We start from the raw sequence: 18,278 nt of genomic DNA on the forward strand, positions 1-18,278 counted from the left end.
AATCCCGGACTGGGCGTGGGTTCTCTTTGTGAGTGTCCCTTCATCAATTTCACATCTTTATGATTAGACAAATGTGGCAGATGCGAAGTAAAATAAACCAAATCAATCAATCAATCTGTGTTACCTTCCTTGATTGAAAGTAAAATTTTAATTCAAGGATATTTCGGGGGTTCAGGCATGATAGTCCTTCTCCATTACCATTAATGCGAGTATGCTTTGAATGTGTTGTTAAAAAAAACTGTGGGCGTTCTTTCATCCTCTAACTTTGTCTAATTTTAAATAAAAGCAAGCTAAGGTGTTATCAGGTAGAGTAATTCAAAAATATATCCCCGAATGCGTAGTGGCTGAAGCTCTAGTCTTAGTTAACACAAAAATCGCGAAATGTTTCCATAAACTTCTAAACGCTTGGCACTCGATCATCGCCACTGGTTGGGGGAAACTGTACCTTTACCTTAGGTGAATTAAGGGGGTGGGGTTATCGTACCACTTGAAGTACAATTTCATAATAAAATTTGTATTAACATAACAGTATTATCTTTTGACATCTAAAATTAATAATTAACGTTCGATAATGATAGTGGAAAGCTTTTCCCACTCAACCCCCCTCCCCCAGAACGTTGATAATATGCTATTATTAGTTCTTCTGATATTTTAAGCAGATCTCCTGATTTTTCAGGGGACGATCTCCCGATTTTTGAAAATATGACCTGGCAACGCTGCGTGGCTCTGTAGCGCAGACGGGACGAACGAAATCAACATCCCCGGTTTTCCGTAACGACAGAAACAAGAAAAAAGGCGGGCGCATTGCCATATTTATCCGCTCGGCTCTGGCAGTAAAATTCGCAGACTTCCGACCATCCGAAGCCAATGATATTGAATATATTAGCATGATAGTTAGTGTAAGTGACTTAAAACTTGGTATTTGCGCGTTTTACCGTCCACCGAATGTAGCCTATACAAATCTCGCAATTGTGGAAGAATTTATTACAGATAACTATGCCAGTGTAGACACTTTCCTTATGCTAGGCGATTTTAATTGCGACATGCTCAGCACAGAAAAAGCGGAGAACCTGTTTCTCAAAGATATTATTAAATCGTAAAGTTTGACACAATTGATTGATAAACACACTAGAATAACCGAATCTTCCGAAACATTGTTAGATTTAATAATTGTTGACAACCCAAACATTGTATCTTCTTTCGAAATCGCTAGTCCAATTGGAACTTCAGACCACTGCTTGACGAGCGTGTCACTTCATTGCGCGAAACCCAGGGATAAAGCCAAGTACGTTACGTACCGAGATTTTAAGAAATTTGAATATGAAAATTTTTGTCTTGATGCTGTAAATATCAATTGGAATGAAACGTTTAAACTTGGAAACATCGATTCTAAAATAGAATTTCTTGAGAAAAATCTCGTCGAACTGTTTAACCTTCACGCCCCATTACGAACGGTTAGGGTGACGAAAGAGCCAGCGCCGTGGCTAACGGATAATCTTAAGCTGCTCATTAAACTGAGGGATGGTGCGCTGCGTAAATACAAGCGAAGTAAATTAATTTTACATTGGAACCAATATAAAAGATTAAGAAATTTTACCACCTCTGTTATGAGGCAAAGGAAAAAAAGCTTATTTTTCTTTTATTGTACATAACAACAAGAGAAATTCAAATAATATGTAGAATAGCCTGAAAACAATTGGTATCGGTAGCAAACGGAACGCGGGAGAACTTCCGCCTCACCTGAGCAGTCCCTTTGAAATTAATAAACATTTTGCAAATGTCTATGACAGTGTTCTTCGAGACAACGCCATTATTGCAAAGGAGTGCAAGTATTTCTTAGAGAACTGCTTTCAAAACGATGCAAAAGAATTATCCTTTCGCCAGGTTCAAGATTCTGAGGTTGAAAAGGCCGTGTACAGTATTCGATCAAATGCTGCAGGAGTGGACAACATTACGTGCAAAATGCTTAAACTGGCCCTTCCCTTCATAATTACGGCACTCACACATACTATAAATTTTTCTCTGAAAAGCAGCCAATTTCTAAATGCATGGAAGGAAGCTCGAGTTATTCCGCTCCCCAAAAAGCAGACGTTAACCTCTCTAAGCGATTTAAGACCAATCAATATTTTCGAAAGTCACAGAAAAGATAGTATCTACACAATTAACAAACAGATTACATTGCAAAATATAAAATCATACCGGATTCTCAATCAGGTTTCCGTACTTCTCATAGTACAACCACGGCATTATTATCTGTCACGGACAATATTTTACGTTCGATTAACGATAAAAAACTAACTATACTAGTATTATTAGACCTTTCTAAAGCTTTCGATCTTGTCAATCATAATCTTCTCCTAGCAAAAATGAAATACTACAGTTTTTCGAAGGCTGTAATAAACTGGTTCCAATCATATCTACGCGATAGAAGACAAAGAGTTTTTTACCCTGGCGACACCGGATCATCACTGATAACATTAAATATAGGAGTCCCGCAAGGTTCCATTCTGGCTCCACTTTTATACACCTTATACGTCCGCTATATATCAAACACCATCAGCCATTGTAATATACATTGTTACGCGGATGATACGCAGTTGATGATATCGTCATCACCATCGGATTTGTCAAACAAGATAGATAATCTAAACATACCCTTAACAAGTGGCTCACTGCAAATTTGCTTGCAATTAACCAGAATAAATGCGTATACACAATTTTAGGCTCTAACTATTAACTTCAGAAAGTAAATTATGATACAATTAACATCAAAATTAAAAACCAAAACATAATTTATGCACCAACCGTTAAAAATCTAGGCCTTACTTTGGATCCCAAATTTTCCTGGGCAGGGCATATCTCAGCGCAATGCACAAAAGCACTAACAATAATGAGATCACTCTACAGGAGGAGAGACTTTTTCACTAGAGAAACGAAATTATATCACATCGAAACTCTAATATATCCTATTTTCGATTACTGTGATGTGGTGTACGGCACGAATTTGCAACGTAAAATATCCAACAGAATACAAAAAATACAGAATTCTTGCATTCGTTACGTTCTCTCGATCAGGAGAAATCAGCACATCCTACCCTTGCTCAATACATACAATATCCTTAACATGTCTAGGCGACGTCTTCTGCATCAGTGTTCTACAATATATAAGGTATTGATATTGCAAACACCTAGTTATCTCCACGAGAAACTGGCATTTAGAAATTCCATACATCCATACAATACTAGAGGTCGGCGAAAAATCGACATTCCCCGCCACTCTGCTGTCAGTTTCGTAGGCTCCTTCTCCCTCTGGTCTGTAAAGGTTTGGAATGCTCTTCCCGATTATGCTTCTTTTGCTAGAACACCCAAAAACTTCAAAGAACAAGTCGTATTATTTTTATTGCAAAGACAAGAATTGAGCATTAGCTCGTACGGCTAAGCAACAGGAAACAAGTAAAGTAAAACCATGTATTTTGCAAACACTTATCTGACACAACTAATATTTCAACCTGTGTGCATGATATTTTAGTATCGATTTGGAAATTGCGTATGTACACGCGTGTATGTGTGTGCGGGTGTGTGTGTTAATGTATCTGTCATTGTATTCTTATATTTTTATTATCTTTCATTTATGTCAAATTCATTCATGTTCTGTTATATATTTGATTTCAGTATTATAAATATATGTGTTGTAACTTTTATTCACCATAGTTAGGTGGTAGAGCAGCCCAAGGCTGAATCTCGCTCTCTAGTAAATAAAAATACTTTTCAATTCAATTCAATTCAATTCAATTGTACGCTTAGCTCTGGCTGTAATATTACCATGGCATTGGCAGTTACATCTAATACTAATACTCCAACAGAATTCCACCGACCATCGTGGAGGAGTGGTTAGCACAGCGCGCTAAGACTCCAGGGGTTCCGGGTTTGAATCCTATCCTGGGCATAGGTGTTCTTTGTGTTCCTTCATCATCTTTGCTCATTCTTATAGTCGCGATAAGATAAACTTGTCAGAAAACCAAAGCAAAATAACCTAATTTAATCAACCTCACAGCGTTCCTGACCTTCTCTTTGTTCCACATTTTCGGATCTAGCCCCTCCCCATAAAAAAGTCCTGAGTACGTGCCTAACATGATTGATTGATTGATTTGGTGTTTTAAGTCCATTTTATGCACAGTAAGGCTAATGGGGACTGGATCTATAGTTTTATGTGGGATCCGAATCACTATGTGCCTACACCGAGTATCGAACCCGGGACCTCGCGTGCCTTACAGAAGCATGTACAAAATAAAGATAAAACACAAAGTGCAAGACTAATGCAAGTATGAAATCTTTCTGATAATTATTAATCATTATATAGCATGAATTCAATAAAATCTAATACTCACATTTATATAGTGTGCTTGTGCGTGGGTGTGTAACCCAATTAGTGATCCTTTAAAGAGTCGTGGCTTAATTAATCCCGTATGGATTCTCGATTTCTTATCATTTCTACTGTTTCGTGACAATTTTGAGCTCACTTCATTCTGTGTAAAGAGCATAGTTTACTTATTTTAATTGCATTACATCTTACGTTATAGTGTTAGAAATTTAGAATTCAATATTCCACGGTTAATCAAATTAAAAGCTCTAGTTAAGTCATGCAATATTAAAGGAACTATTTATTATTACTATTTTGTATCCCTTGAGAAATTGATTAGACACAAGATTTGCATTTGATGCGCTTTCATTTTCTATAAAAACAGGTCGTTCATTCGATACAAATCAAAAGTTTTTCTTCTAGAATATTGCTTATTAAGCTGACGATAGTGGTCGGTAAGTAAGAGAAAATTTATTTCATTTTTGAATCATGAACAAAATTTTGCTACTTATTACAACTATTTCATGGAGGAGGATAGTTTTGTATTGCTCCTAGGTAGGTTATGTGGAGATCTTTATGCACACTAAAATCACACAGAATACTAAAACATAAGCATTGATGACACCAGAGAGGTGAACGGACGTACAATAGTTCGCCTACCCACCCACAACCCCGCCACAACGAAGAGGAATTATACTTGTCCTCTACTTTGTCCTAAGGGGACAAGCTGGTTGACTCCACTAATCGACATTTCAACCTTCTCAAAGATCTCCAAGAACAATGACTCCTCTTCTTTCCGCAAATCTGCATTAGCATTTAGGAGAACGTCAATACTTAAGCGTTGCTATAGTTTTGATTTTAGTGTTTTCTGGCAATTGGAGTAGTATAAAATGCGATATTACTGGAACACAAAAGTATGACCCCCCCTCAGATTGGTTTTGGCTACACTTAAAACTAGGTAAAGATGCTTATATAAGCTTATTGCCTACAGTGTGCTACTCTGTCGAATCCAAGAATTTAGTAAAAAAGCCCTCGGGGATTTCCCGTGAAAAGTATGACCCCCCTCAGATTGATTTGGCTACACGTACAAAAGCTGCATCTGACAGATTGTTGTCCATAGGATCGTAAAAAATATGCCCCTCTTGGCATTGTTTTGGCGACACTTAAAACTAGGCCCAGATGCTCATATGAGCTTATTGCTTTTAGTGTAATATTCTGTAAAGTTTAATCTTATTAGCTAGATACACACAAACACACACATACATACACACATACACAAGTTTACTTCTGGTCTACTTCTGGTCTACTTCTATTGCATCATGTTGCACAACAAATTATTATGCAATATTAAGCAACAAATTATTAGGCAATATTATGATGACCTGTATCTAACGTGCTGTTTTCTGATTGGTTGGTTATGACGTAATGCGATGAGGTGGTGTCTTCTGATTGGTTAGTTATGACGTAATGCGATGATGTGGTGTCTTCTGATTGGTTGGTTATGACGTAATACGATGATCTGGTGTCTTCGGTTTGGTTGGTTATGACGTAATGCAATGATGTGGTGTCTTCTGATTGGTTGGTTATGACGTAATACGATGATGTCGTGTCTTCTGATTGGCTCACTGTTTCAGATGTTTTCAACGCGGTCCGCGCTTAGGTTACTTAAAGAGTTTTTGCATTACAGATCAGTCAGTATTGTGAGAGTGGTTGAAGAGTATGGACGTGTTGTTAACTATCTTCGCCCACATGCTTATGACCATATTCTTGAACCCCCTCTGAGTTGATTTAGAAAAGACTCGTATAGACTTGACTACAGGTCTGTTTGATTTGATATACAAAAATTCTTATTATTCATATTAAATGTATTTCTGGTATTTCTGAACGAAAGGCCTATATTTTGTATAAAGTAATCTGATATTTGACACAACCAGATTGTCTGTTATAATCCACTCATATTTAGAGTCAGGCAGATACACTAATTTATATCTATCCCAATTTGTTATACTTGAATAATATCTATATATATTGTTCATAGTAAAATCCTACTACACACTCTATGTTTCTATATGTATATAAGTTTCTAAGCTGATGCTCTTAATCTAAGTTTTATACAAGATGAATGTGGTTTCTACTACATAACACGCATTTGGGGCATTAGGTCATTGCTTCTATACGTACACGACATACCTTTGTGGTGGTAGGTCGTTGCTCGACACGCAGTAGGCTTCTTCAGGTCGTTGCTTCTGTATGACATGCGCTAGGTTATTGATTCCTCTACTTAACATGCCTCTGTGGCGATAGGTCATTGCTCCTTTATGTACACGACATGCCTGTGCGGACACGAATTTGTGGCTTTAGGTCATTGCTTCTGTTGATCAAAGTTTATTCTGCATGTCATATTTTTGTGGTAGTAGGTTATTAGTTTTACGACCTATCATAGTTAGTCAGACACCTACGGTTTTTTTTTCCAGTTTTTTTTAAGTATACAGGTTGATTCTAAAGGTATAGTACAAACGAAAACCACAGATACCTCCCATGAAATAGAGACGAAAGATCCCCTTCCACTTTGCCGAGAGATGCCTCCGTGAGGAGCTAGACAACGCCGAAAACGTGTGAAAATGAACTTCACACCTCTGTACAGCCAGTACCAGTGAAGATAGAAAGGCGGAACAAACGAAGTCAAAAGGAACACCAAATCGCCCATCCGAAAAACACTAGGCGGCATCTGCGCAACGCATGCGCATGGGGTTCCACAAAGGAAATAGGAGTGTCCCGCAAGACAAGTGAAGGGAAAGGGTAGCGATCGACAACGGTAGGGACAAAAGAAGCAATGAAGCATGAAGTAACAATTGCACAGCGGGAAAAAAACACATGCAGCGCGTGGGGAGTCCCCAAACACAGTGGGGAGACACCGCAGCAAGAACAAAGCACGGTTCAACAAAAGAGAAAGAGGACCGGAAGGGGAATGGTACCTGTCAAGGAGACAACAAATGCGGGACGAGGGATTCCCCGTAGCAGCACCGAGGGGATGTCACACAGAGGTCGTGCGCCAGCAGGACAAACACAGCAACTACGGGCACAGGAGGTTTATGCCACGCAAAAGTGCACTTACAGATAGGAATAGTACGTAGTACGTAGTCGTACCCCGGACTGACGTTGTTACAAAAGTTGCTCAAATTGACGACTACCACATTCAATGCCGGCATTGCAGCGTCGCACGAAATTGTGGCGAACCCTATCAAAAATCCCTGGCATGATACACATCTCGGCCCATGCTGCAAGTATCCGCGCTACCAATGTTTCCTTGTCAGGCACCGGGGTCTCGTAGACGAGTGTTTTCACATGGCCCCACAAGAAGAAATCCATTGGTGTGAGGTCAGGCGAACGGGCGAACGGGCGGGCCAGGGGACGGGGCCCTCTCTGCCGATCCAGCGCTGTGGGTAGGTACGGTGCAAAAGGGTTCGCACTGTAACATTAAAATGTGCAGGCGCTCCATCCAATTGAAACCACATACGATGTCGCACGTTGAAGGGTACATCTTCTAGCAGCTCTGGAAGGACTGATGCAAGAAAGGTGCGATAGAGGCGGCCATTTAAACGTGGTGGCAGCAGGTAAGGACCGATAATCTGTTCATCGATGATACCTGCCCAGATGTTCACTGCAAACTGTGTCTGATGGTGCACCTCGACTGCTGCATGTGGATTTTCATAATCCCACACATGGCTGTTTCGGCAATTGAAGATGCCCTCACGGGTGAATGTTGCCTCGTCCGTGAAAAGCACATGGCGCAAAAAACGGGGATCGTCGGTACAAAACTGCAACAGTCGTTGACAGAATTCCACACGTCGTGGGTAATCCCCAGCCTGCAACGCGTGGACTCGCTGTGGATGATAAGGATACAGCAGATCATCATGAAGGACACGCCACACTGTCGACTGTGATACTCCCACTGCACGTGCAATGCTACGGGTGCTAGTGGACGGTGTGTCGTCCACGCGAGCAAGTACGTCCTCCTCGACCGCCGCGGTGCGCACATGTCTTGGGTGACCGACATGATGGCCTGCACGTAACACACCCGATTCACCAAGGGTACGGTGCACGTTCGAAAACAACCTGCTGTTGGGTTGTCGCCTTTCCGGATACCGTCCGAGATAAAGGCATGCAGCTGCTCGGCCATTGCCATCTGCAAGGCCGTAGACAAAATGCATGTCCCTCAGTTCTACAATTGTGTTGCGTTCCATGGTACGGTGAGGATAGTGCCAATTATGGAATACTGTACTGCAGTGCACAGGTGGCACACACACACACACACTGGTCACAACGGCTTCGAAACAACGTACTCAATTGTCGTACGTCAAGCACACCACAACCGCACCGACTCTTTCACTGACACGCTCCCTGACGCTGCACTTCCAATCAGCCCACACGGCCGCACGGCGCTGTGGTACAATCAGCTGACGTTCCTGAGCCACCCGTGCCTGTGCTCTTCACTATGTGACCACTGCCGTCAGGTGGGGCCATGTACTCTGGGGCCTTGTCATCGTGGAACACATGTAGCGTTCTTCATTCTTGCCCCATTCACCCACAACACGTACTTCGTCCGTCTTGCTCGAGCCGACGGGGAGCACTACGTACGATCGTGTGGTGTTTGTGTACACCAATGTGGGGTAACCCAGCAGTTGAACAGACATGCATACCCCCATGTAGCTTCATTACACGATTGTCCCACGCAGTTTATCTGTCCAGCCTTGGTCGGCCCGGTCTCACACCCACGCGGCAGTGTGCGGCTGCGGTGGTGTGAGGCCACGCTTGGTTTCGGAGCGGAAGGCTGCGGCCGAGGAGGGACTCGAGTTGTTCGGCTGGGGTTGCGCTCGGAAGCAAGCAGCCGCGTCAGGTCTGGGAACGTTGGACCTGGTGATCGGGATGGAAACATTCCGACCTCGTCCATTAGTGTCGTCCACCGTACGGAGTGGTGGGGTCCGTACGACACTCCAGCAGCCTTTCGCCCGCTCCCACCCAGCGATGTGCCTCCGGCTTCATTTCTAAGAGGCTGATTGGGCCCCATCACGACGTTTGTTACAACGTCAGTACGGGGTACGTGGTCCTATCTGTACGTGCACCTTTCATTAGCAATAACCTCCTGTGCCCGTAGTTGCTGTGTTTGTCCTGCTGGCGCACGACCTCTGTGTGACATCCCCTCGTCCTGCATTTGTTGTCTCCTTGGCAGGTACCATTCCCCGTCAGGTCCTCTTTCTCTTTTGTTGAACCGTGCTTTGTTCTTGCTGCGGTGTCTCCCCACTGTGTTTTGGGGACTCCCCTTGCGCTGCACCGCCAGCGCGCCATTTCTGCCCCGAACCATGTACGCGTCTGTTGCCTGTCGAGTGTCACGGACCACTTTGCTTGCATTCTCGGTGTGTTTTTACATCCTACGTCGTCCTCCCGTGGTTCTGCAACCCCGCACTACTTTTCTCGACTGCACTGCTTCAGTCATGGTGTTCGTTTCCCGCTGTGCAATTGTTACTTCATGCTTCATAGCTTCTTTTGTCCCTACCGTTGTCGATCGCTACCCTTTCCCTTCACTTGTCTTGCTGGACACTCCTATTTCCTTTGTGGAACCCCATGCGCATGCGTTGCGCAGATGCCGCCTAGTGTTTTTCGGATGGGCGACTAAGGTGTTCCTTTTGACTTCGTTTGTTCCGCCTTTCTATCTTCACTGGTACTGGCTGGACAGAGGTGTGAAGTTCATTTTCACACGTTTTCGGCGTTGTCTAGCTCCTCACGGAGGCATCCATGGCAAAGTGGAAGGGGAACTTTCGTCTCTATTTCATGGGAGGTATCTGTGGTTTTCGTTTGTACTATACCTTCAGAATCACCCTGTATAGTTTTATTAAGTTAATAGTTTTATTAAGTATATAGTTTTTGATTTCAGCCCCAAGAAATTATATATAAATACCAAAAACCAAAAATAGTAACACACTAAGTATACATACAAAGCATACAAAACATACTGCTGAACCAAACTGATATTTTGTATTAAGTATATAATTTTGATTTGGACCCCAAGATATTGTATATAAATACATACGACGAAAAATGCCAAATCAAAAATATTGTAATCAATGCAATAAGAATATATCTAGCCCTAATTGGGCTAAGCACCAACGTAATTGTGATCCTGAGAAAATGCCCACTAAAATATGCCCAAAATGCCATAGAAAATTTAGCATGGCATACTTCAATAGGCATACAGGCGCTTGTTCCGCACAGGTATCTATATCGTCCCTACAGCCATCTACATCTTTTTCTGGTCTAAGGGAAAGCTTGTTACATCTGATAACACTAGACCAGCAAAGTAGCCACGCAAAGCACCCATTGATAGTAGTTTTAATGGTCAACTAAGGGATTACCGTTTCGTATCAGAGCCAAAATGTGATATTAAGATTTTTTTGAATAGTGTAAATTTTGATGTGCAGGCTATTCTAAACGCACAAAACGGCTCTTACAAGCTATCCCTCAAATTGTATACTGAATATAAGAAACCAAACAGTACACAATTTATACAGCCCCACATAACAAAAAATCTACCTGTATACTCAAATACAAACTTAGACGAAATACTCAGCAGGTTGATAGACCAATTGCTTATGAAACATTCTGAGTTTGCTGCTAAAGAATCAGGGTGGAATCTTTGTGGATCTCCACACAGGCTCTATGTTAATATTTCTGAATTCAGACCTCTACAAGGTTCTGCATATCTGCCGTTACCTGACAATATCAAAAACAAAAAAAGTCGTAGTTAACGTAGAAAATACCGACCAGAAATGCTTTTTGTGGTGTATTTTGGCTGCTTTGTTTCCAGTTTTAAATAATCCACAGCGAATAAGTCATTATAAACAGCACGAACATGATTTTGATGATGCTATGGATGGCTTAAAATATCCAATGTTTGTCCAGAATATCGATAAATTTGAAAGAAAAAAAAGGTCAGAGATAGCAAAGGCCGACCATTATCTATTAATGTGTTTTCTGCTGCTCGTGGCGATTGCTTGATAGAACCTCTTAGAATCAGCAAACTTGATGATGACTCTGCTGTCCCGATCGGTCTGCTCTTAATTAATAGAGACGGTTCTTACCATTACACTCTGATACGCAATCTTCAGGCTTTAGCCAGAAAACAAGTAGGCAAATCCAATAGAATATACAAGTTGTGTCGAAGATGTTTGACTGTGTTTGATGGTCAAAAAATAGTAAATGGTGTTGATGAAGAGAATACCGAAATTGCTAAAAACAAGTTTGCTGAACATTTAATATACTGTGGCAATCATAAACCTGTTCATATGGCTATGCCTAAACCAAACGAAAATGCCAAATTCAAAAAATTTGAAGCCTTGTTGCGGCACCCAGCATATATAGTCTGTGATTTTGAATCAAATCTAAAACCGCTTGCATTCTGCAGCCAATATACCGAAGAGTCTTCAAGTATCAGCTACATGAACGTTCTAGTTTTTGTTATGTGGTTGTACAGAATGGTTTTGTTAGTAAATCATACTTATAACGGGGACCAGATGCTGTTAAAAAATTTGCACGTAAAATAGAAAATTAGTGCCGTCGGATAGCCCTCAATATTTTGTTAAAATCAGAACCTATGCTACCTTTAACAGAGGATCAAATCGAAGATTTCAACAGTACAGAAAAATGCCCGGCATGAAATTCTGAATTTTCGGATACAAATATCAAGGTGCGTCATTATCGCCATACGGACGGTCGATATAAACAGGCTTTGTGTAGTAGCTGTAATATTAAGATCCAGAGACCAAAATTTGTCCCGATATTTTGCCACTGTGCATCTAATTATGATTTTCATCATATGATCAGATACGAAGGCTTTAAGAAGCAGGATTTAAATATTTTAGCACAAAATGACGAAAAATATATAGCTATTAGCAAAATAATCAGTGTTAATGGCAGGCCCATATACCTAAGATTTCTAGATTCATATAGATTTCTGTCGGCTAACCTTGCCACTCTGGCCAGTCAATTATCTGATGCCCAATTCAACATAACGTCTGACACGTTTCCAAATTTGGACCTGAAATTGATTAGGCGTAAGGGTGTATACCCATACGACTATGTTACCGATTTTTCCAAATTTGACGAGCATGCTCTGCCACCGCAATAAGAGTTTTACAGCAAGCTCAGAGCATCAGGAATTAGTGATGATGATCATTGCCATGCCCAGTTGATGTGGACCAACTTAAATTGTCAGAATCTTGGTGATTATCATAAATGCTATTTGGCACTCGATGTGACGCTCTTAGCCGATGTACTTGAAGCATTTAGAGCATCTTCAATACAAAATTATTACCTTGACCCGGTCTATTATTACAGTGCTCCAGGTCTAGCATGGTCTGCGATGTTTCTGAACACTAAAATACAATTGGATCTGCTCCAGGACCAGGACATGTATCTGTTCATCGAACAATGTATACAAGGGGGCATGGTACAATGTTCTCAAAGATATGCCAGAGCCAACAACAAGTGTGTTTCCGAATATGATTCTGTGCAACCATCAAACTATATATTTTATGTGGATGCCAACAGCCTGTATGGTTATGCCATGATGAAAAAACTGCCATATGCAGGGCTTGAGTGGGTCGAAGATTTCAACATTGAGGATCTTCAAGACTTTGATCACAGTGACTATGGCCTGTTCTTAGAGGTCGATCTGTCAATTCCTGATAATTTGCACAGCCAGTTTTCTGATCTGCCGCCCATTGCTGAGTTCCAGTGTCCGCCTGGCTCTAAACAGAAGAAGCTAATGATGACTCTAGAGCCAAAACGGGGTTATTGCATATACTACAAGAACCTCCAGTTCCTGATGCGTCATGGTGTTCAAGTGACCAAAGTTGGCAAAGTTTTGAGGTTCAGGCACTCAAGATGGTTGAAGCCATATATTGATACAAACACAGAGCTTCGAACATCTGCAATGAGCCAATTTGATAAAACTTTGTTTAAATTGATGGTAAATTCAGTGTATGGCAAAACCATAGAAAATGTCAGAAAACATACTGATGTTAAATTAATTACTGACCCCAGCATGAGCAAAAAATTGATAGCAAAGCCCAACTTCAATTATAGAAGAAATTATGACGATATTCTGGCGCTCTTTAACATGAATAAAACAAAGATAAAGTTTGATAAGCCTATTCATGTAAGGGCTGTAATATTAGAATTGGCCAAATTACACATGCTGGAGCTTTATTACGATGTGCTGAAGCCTTTTTATGGTGATCGTATAAGACTGATGTATATGGACACGGATAGCTTTATTTTTGATATTCAGACAGATGTAGTCTATCAAGATATAGCACAGCCTGCATTGCATGAATATTTCGATACCAGCGAATTGCCTGGCCATCTGAATATTCAACCACACAACAAAAAGGTGCCTGGCAAGTTAAAAGACGAGACACTTGGCGATGTTATTGTAGCATTTGCTGGGTTAAGGGCCAAGATGTACAGCTTTGCAACATCCAGTGGTGCTGTTACTAAAAAAAGCCAAGTGCGTTGGTAGAGTAACTGTAGACAAAGAGCTCAGATTTGAAGATTACGAAGACTGTCTCAAATCATGTAGCACAATCAGAACATCAGAATGCAGAATCCAGAGTGTGGATCACTTGTTGACTACAAATATTGTAAGAAAAGTGGCTCTGGACCCACATGTCGATAAGAGATGCGTTTTATCATGCGGTATACATACTCTACCATGGGGTCATTGTGACTTGATAAGTGGCAATCGATGCCAAATCACAGAGCATTGTTTGCAATAAATAAACATGCCTATGAACTTATTTCAGTTCAAAAAACAGGCTGTTATGGACCTGCCAACATCAGCACCCTCTCCTGATATACAGTCTATGCTATCTAAACTAAGTGGTTTTGTTAATTATTCATCTCAATAGCATACTTACAGATGTTGATGTTAATATAGGTAAAACATTATACATATTTAACAACAACTTAAACTACTACCAGTTACCTGTAGGTGGTCAATTACAATTTATTACAACCCCGAGAGTAATGTCAAGGTTTCAGTAGGCAGAAATATTTACAGGATTAAGCACTCAAATATGGTTTCTGGCACTGTATATACTGTCTCTGCCGGTGACTGTTTATATATTGAGGTTCTGGGACACTAAGACAAGCTTATACCTCTTTTTACAGAATTTAGAATCAGATACTCTATAATAAATAACCGCTAAACAACACAATGCCTAACGATATATTTGGCCATACAAGGCGCGAAGATCACAGCGATGAGAGTCTGATGCTTGACCTCAGAGTCAAAAAATTAAGAAGTGATTTACAAGCTCTGCAAACCACACTCAATACCAGTCTTCAACTCGAGATTACCAATTTACAATCACAATGCATGGACCCTCTTCTTAAAATCGACTCAGAACTCAAATTGTTGCTCCAGAAATACACTGACTTGGCTACACTCGATAATTTTCAGAGTTTAGAGGAGGCCATAGCAGCTCTTCAAGCCAAATTTAAGACTCAGGCTACCAACTCTGAGCAACTGAAACAGCAACTAGAAGAGCAGATTGGTAGTGTCCAGACACAGCTCCAAACAATTGTCAAAAGCATAAAGTCCCAAGATGATTTCGATCTAGTGATTTCTACTTTAAAGGAACAGATTCAATCACTACAGATACCTAATCTGGACCCCTTAAACAATGCCATAGCCGAGGTCAAAGAAAAAATTGAGACACTAGAAAATTTTATGAACAGCCTACCATCTTCGGATGCTCTGAGTGCTATTACTCGTAGTGTTGCCAACATCAAGCTACAACTAGAGACATACGAGGATTTTGGCAAAATTCAGAGTACCATAAGTCATCTTGAGGGTACCATAGCAGCAGTACGCAACGATCTGACAAATGTACAAAAAACTCTGGAGTCCCGTGTACTTGGTATCGTAGACACCCTTGCCAGTGTCCCACAACAAATTACCAAACTTGAAAACCTCAACACCGAATCCGAGCGATCCGATTTTCATCACTTGATCGATGATATTCTAACAAAGCTTGAAATTTTACAACAATCAACACCCACTCAGGGAGACATAGCCCTGCTCCAAGATGCTATGCGTAGTGTAGCTTATCCTACTGAATTAAATGCTGTAAAATTGACCCTTGAGTTTCTGCAGAATACGGTGGCCAATCTGCCTACATCACAGGAACTTAAAAATATTTAAAAAGCCGTACATCGCATATTGAAATCTGAAGACATCAAGAATATTCAGACAGAGATCAAACAGCTTACTCAGACAGTGGCTACTCTTCCAACCAATCAGCATATTAACAAACTGCATGCTCTCTTTGAAGATATCAGAACCCAAGTCGATGATCTTACAGCCCAAAATTCAAAATTGGCAGTTGTTGAAAATCTACAGCAAATTGTAGCCAACATCAAGCAACAGCTAGGGACCATGGAATCCAAGCAAGCAAGTATTCTGTCTGTTTTTGCCACGCAGCTTCAAGAGATTGTGCAACATAACAAGAAATTTACTGTGGACATAAGAATCAAACCAGGCCACGACGAGATTGTTAGGACTATCAACGAGCATCTTGAATCTGTAATAATTAGATTGCTTACAGCAGAAAAAGAAATAACTGGCCTAATCGAGAATCCTACGCACACAGTAATCCCCGAATTGTACAGTGTCCCCAACAAAGAATACGATTCACCGTTTACACCAGGTGGCAAACTGTATATGTTGTCCCCTGCACAATTTTATTACCAGTTCTTCGTGAGAGGCACACTCAAACCGGTCAAGATCAAATACTTTTTACAACCGCAGGCTCACCACTACCCTACCTTATCAATAGCCAATGCTGACAACATACCAAATATCACCAGTGTGTAGTTAGAGGATTTTACAGACCCCGAAACACTATAAACAGCCTATGCTGTAAATAATGGTTCTTTGGAGTTTGACATACAAATAGGGGATAAGCTGTATTTAGAAAATCCTGTAGTATTAGCTGCTGAACACCCCATAGTTTCAATATTCTTGTTTAAGTACTATGTCTAGACAAACCATAGTTGACGAGCTATACAGACCAGCCAGACGTAACTATAAGCTACTGCCAGTGGTCACAAAAGGCACTGTGGCAAGCTGACTTGGTTGAGATCAACAAGTGCTACAAGTATCTACTTACTGTCATAGATACATTTTCTAATTATGCCTGGGCTGTTCCGCTCAAATCCAAGACTGGAGTATGTGTCACAGAAGCTTTTAGGACAATCATCAATCAGAGTAGCAGATTACCGCGCTATCTACAAACAGATAACGGTAAAGAATTCTGTAATTTGGTGTTTCAACAATTTGTTAAGAGCCAGTCAATACGACATTACTCTAGTTACAGCGATCTCAAAGCCTCTATTGTAGAAAGATTCAACAGGACCCTAAAAAGTCATATGTATAAGCAATTTACGCTTCAAGGTAATTATAAATGGGTTGCTATGATACCAGAACTTCTAGATCAGTATAACAACTCAGTCCACACTACAATTAATAAGAAGCCATCTGATGTAACCAAATCTGACGAGCAGCGATTGTTCAACACTGTTTACTATCCGAGATATCAGCCAACAACCAGAAGACCTAAATACAAGGTAGGTGATCAAGTAACGATTAGTAAATATAAACACATATTCGAAAGAGGCCTTACTAGAAACTGGAGCACTGAATTATTTACAGTGGTTCAAGTTATACCTAGGACCCGTAACACATATATAATAAAAGACCATCACAACGAAATCCTCAAAGGCCGATTCTATGAAGAAGAACTTAGCAAAACTAAACAGCCTGACACATATCTCATAGAAAAAGTCATCCTCAAAAAAGGCAACAAGCTACTGGTCAAATGGCTAGGTCATCCAGAAAACAGCCTGATCAAAGCAGACAAAGTGATACTATGAACACCTGGGATGTTATAAAGCGACTACCAGAGCCCGAACAGCAGACTAAGAAAAATGGCAATCTGCTACTGATAATATTCGTTGTCTTATTGTTGGGCCGTCGGGTTGCGGTAAGACTACGCTCCTGGTTGATCATTTTTTACTGGCACCTAACTGGTTAGACTGGAAAAACAGGCACTTGTACGTCATTTCTAAGAGCTTAGTACAATTAAAATATCAGCAGCTGATGAAGCTATACGATGGACTGGATATAGCCACTTTTGAATCAGATATTAAGCCACTCGATGACTGTCTCGATAACTCTGTTGTTGCGTTTGATGATATTATACTGGATAATCAAAACGAGGTTCGAAATTTCTTTACACAGGGGCGGCACAAAAAGATAGATTGCTTCTACCTGGCGCAAACCTTTTCCAAAATACCGAAACAGCTGCTACGAGACAACAGCAATTTCATATGTGCCTTTCGTCAAGATCATACTAACCTCAAACACATACATGACGAGTATGTAGGTGCAGACTTAAGCTACAACGATTTTTCTAAGTTTTGTGGTATTTGCTGGAACCAGGACAGCTACGAGTTTGTCACAATCGATATGACAAGAAAGCCCAATAGTGGTAAATATAGGAGTTAAATCAACGATTTTCTAGTCGTAGAGACGTATATGAACAACTATGAAACGACCAATCGTTGACGATCTTAAATTAAGAGACTATCTTGTAAAACGATTCAAGGGATGGAAATCAGAGAACCGAGGTTTTTTATGAACAACACAAGCGCACAGAACAACCTATTCTTGATGCTATTAGTGAACTGGGTAAAAATATCAAAACTGTTACAGAGCAGAACCGGTGGCATCATACATAAAATTGGCAATTTTAGGGTAACGTTTATGGGCGATGATCTGATTGTATATTCTGAATCT

General features: G+C 40.7%; 1 long non-coding RNA gene across 1 annotated transcript in view; it reads left to right on the forward strand.

Annotated features, from left to right (window-relative positions):
* Positions 1 to 4,688: 4,688 nt before the first annotated feature.
* Positions 4,689 to 18,278, forward strand: part of LOC145987239 (uncharacterized) — a 71,638-nt gene continuing 58,048 nt past the window's right edge. The window contains exon 1 of the long non-coding RNA XR_014441636.1: positions 4,689 to 4,815. This is a non-coding gene — a long non-coding RNA (uncharacterized LOC145987239). The remainder of the gene's footprint in view (positions 4,816 to 18,278) is intronic.

The sequence above is a fragment of the Lepisma saccharinum genome, chromosome 4 (assembly GCF_977018435.1).
Source record: "Lepisma saccharinum chromosome 4, izLepSacc3.1, whole genome shotgun sequence".
Taxonomy (NCBI): Eukaryota; Metazoa; Arthropoda; class Insecta; order Zygentoma; family Lepismatidae; genus Lepisma; species Lepisma saccharinum.